Raw genomic sequence first — 3,967 nt, forward strand, 5'->3', positions numbered from 1 at the left:
CCCCCCAAACCTATCTAATATTCATAAGTGAAATAGAATAAAAAATATGCCTGCGACTGCTGACAGTTTACCGCCGACTCGATAATTTAACACTGGCGCCATCTCGCGGCATTCTCCCATCTGAACTTCTTTACCACACAGCACACCATCAATAATTTCTCCTAATTATACAAAATAACCTATTAATGGGTATTAATTGGGACCAATTGTTTGTCTATCAGCATTTAAATAATTTTTTGATTATATTCCAATCATTTTTGGCCGATTTTTCGCCTTAAAATGACATCCATGCACATCCATGCTACATCCATGCTACAACATGGATCTACCATGGAACCTCAATCGCCAGGGGCAATACAACACCTGAACTCTTCATTTTATAATTCTATCGTATCATTATGATAATTGTTCCATCCATCAGAGTTTATACCTTGGACATACTCTGAATTTCGAATCGAAAAAACTTCATTTAGTCCGAAAAATGTTGGTCTTTAAAAATGTCGGTATATTACCGTCAATATGATATTGCAGGAAAGTACCTTAGGAGTTTTCGGTTCAGTGTATCTCAGAGATGGCATCACTTGAACCGCTTCTCTAAAAGCAGAGATCATAAGGGAGATCTCTCACGGGCAGAGATTATAAGGGAGATCTCTCACGGGAATGTAAAAATTTCAACTGGATTTTATCGTAGTGGTGGCGCATGGACTAAATGCGAGTACACTTTTGTTGGTAAAACAGGCAGGTATACTAATGTCGGTTTTCCCCCCCTGAGTGAGAAAGGAATATGTATCGCGCTTGCTCCCACTCATTGTCATCTCCGTCGCGTTGGCACGTGCCCGTCCTCCGCAAAACTTAATGAATGCGAGTGAGAAAGAAAATGAAGAAGAAGGAGAGAGAAAATATTCCAACTCGTTTGTACGGTTGGAACGTTTTCGTTGTTCTCCAGCGATCTACACATAATGGGATTAAATCAATAATAATAGATTAATGAATGAGATTTTTCGCAGATTATTGCGAGATTTAAATGAATGGTTTGCCTTCTTCATTGACCATAAAACATTGTCTCCAATCGACAATATCTCCCGATGGAATGAAACGATGTGAATGAACCAATTGATACTCAAGTATCAATTTGAATCATTAAAAAATTAATCGAGAGTGAAAAAAAATCAGGGAATTTCACTCTGCCATTATGGAGTTATTGACGAGTGAAGTTTATTAACTGTACTCTGACATTTCTCTATTATCTGTATTAACCGAGAAAAAAAAACGTTGTTCCTAGGAATCGATGTGTCTTTTTTAGGCAGCTGCATTTCTGAAATGCAGTGAGCAAGTAATGTTATAAAATTAAGTCATTTTGTAAAAAATTTCTAGTGATATGATCCTGAAAATCAAAGGAATGTCTTGAAATCAGGAATGATGTCTGTAGGTTTCAGTAATATTTTCGCGGAAATTCCGGGAACACTTATTGGGAATTTTTATAGCGTTGCCGTAATACGGAAATTTCAAGGAATTTCGTCATTGCAAATTAAAATTTCTATAAATTTCAGTCCAATTATATGTGTTCGTCCACGTGAAAAGGGCCCACTTTGTCGCATCTAATTTCCGAGATATTCACGTTTTTCTCTCCTCTGCATTTATCCCAAAGTTAAATTGATTTTTTGATCTTCTATACGGACGTCACACCGAGAAAAATAAATCGGTAAAAGTCTTGCGATCGCAAGGAGTTTCCCGAAGATCCCCATTTTTCATGCACTAAGAACAATGAAGCTTTTTGGAATCTTCGGAAAATTCTATTCTATCCTACTCAAGTAGGAGCGGAGGCATGAATTTTCAAAAGTGCGGACTAACCGGAGGGGCTCCTGGGATAGGGAATTGAGATGAAGGATTGAAGCCGATGCCGATCGATCGAGAATTAAATTCTCAATAAATGACAACAGTTTCATTCCTTAATCTCAAGTTGGAGCGGAGAAATGAATTTTCGAACGCGCGGAGAAATCCCGAATGGCTCTCCGGCGTCGAGTGAGTCCGTAGGGGCTTCCCTGATTGNGTGAGCAAGTAATGTTATAAAATTAAGTCATTTTGTAAAAAATTTCTAGTGATATGATCCTGAAAATCAAAGGAATGTCTTGAAATCAGGAATGATGTCTGTAGGTTTCAGTAATATTTTCGCGGAAATTCCGGGAACACTTATTGGGAATTTTTATAGCGTTGCCGTAATACGGAAATTTCAAGGAATTTCGTCATTGCAAATTAAAATTTCTATAAATTTCAGTCCAATTATATGTGTTCGTCCACGTGAAAAGGGCCCACTTTGTCGCATCTAATTTCCGAGATATTCACGTTTTTCTCTCCTCTGCATTTATCCCAAAGTTAAATTGATTTTTTGATCTTCTATACGGACGTCACACCGAGAAAAATAAATCGGTAAAAGTCTTGCGATCGCAAGGAGTTTCCCGAAGATCCCCATTTTTCATGCACTAAGAACAATGAAGCTTTTTGGAATCTTCGGAAAATTCTATTCTATCCTACTCAAGTAGGAGCGGAGGCATGAATTTTCAAAAGTGCGGACTAACCGGAGGGGCTCCTGGGATAGGGAATTGAGATGAAGGATTGAAGCCGATGCCGATCGATCGAGAATTAAATTCTCAATAAATGACAACAGTTTCATTCCTTAATCTCAAGTTGGAGCGGAGAAATGAATTTTCGAACGCGCGGAGAAATCCCGAATGGCTCTCCGGCGTCGAGTGAGTCCGTAGGGGCTTCCCTGATTGGAAGATTCATTTCTACCCCCCCCCCCTAATTACGGAGAGGGAATGAAAGCAACATCTATCGATCGAGAATAATATTCTCAATAAATAACAGTGGTTTCATTTCTTAATATCTATTAGGAGAGGAGGAATGAATATTCAAAGCGCGCAGTAACTCCGAACAAGTTCTTCTCATTCAAAAATTAATTTCTCCCCTCCCTAATTGAGTTGAAGTAATGAAACCAAAACTTACCGATTGAGAATTATATTTTTAATAAATGACATCGGTGTCATTTCTTAATCTCAGTTAGGAACGGAGGAATGAATGTTCAAAAGCGCGGAGGAACCCCGAACGGCTTTCCAACGTCGAGTGAGCCCGGAGGGGCTCTCCCGATTAGAAAATTCATTTCTCCCCTCCTAATGAAGATGAAGGAATGCAACTGATGTCGATCGATAGAGAATTAAATTCTCAATAAATGACGGCGGTTTCATTCCTTAATCTCAAGTAGGAGAGGAGGAATTAATTTTCAAAGTAGATATATAGGGGCGGTTCTGGCCCAACCATTTTGGGAAGGGTCTGGGGATGCGCCGCGAGTGGGTGGTGGGATGGGATTAATTAATTCGCGCTTTAATTCGCGGTTTTGATTCGCGGTTTTAATTCGCGGTTTTAATTCGCGGATTTTACATTTCGTCGATTCTGGGTGCAAGAAGTATGGGAGAAGCCCCCGCGAGTGGGTGGTGGGATTAATCAAGTCACGGCTGTAATTCACGGTTTTCAGCCCCGATTTTAATTCGCGGTTTTCAGTCCCGATTTTGATCCACGGTTTTAATTCGCGCTTTGGTGGGATTAATTAATTCGCGGTTTTAATTCGCGGTTAGAATTCACGGTTTTAATTCGCGGTCTTAGTTCGCGCTTTAATTCGCGGTTTTAATTCGTGGTTTTGATTCACGGTTTTAATTCGCGCTTTTAATCCGCGGCTTTAATTCGCGGTGCAAGTCGCGACTCCTAAACCTTTTAACATTTTAGAGATTGTACCTGAGATAAGAATGAGTCATCATCGCAAGGGTTAAGTGCAAAAGGTCATAAATCATTTTTTTTTATACCTGAAAAGAGAAAGTGTGACATTCTTGAGATAAGAAGAATGAGTCATCACAGCAGAGATTAACAGTAATTCCAGGAAATGTTCAGATGACATGCAAGGTTGAGAAAAACTGTC

This window comes from Diachasma alloeum, unplaced genomic scaffold (assembly GCF_001412515.2).
Source record: "Diachasma alloeum isolate Michigan unplaced genomic scaffold, Dall2.0 Dall_scaffold_00312, whole genome shotgun sequence".
NCBI lineage: Eukaryota > Metazoa > Arthropoda > Insecta > Hymenoptera > Braconidae > Diachasma > Diachasma alloeum.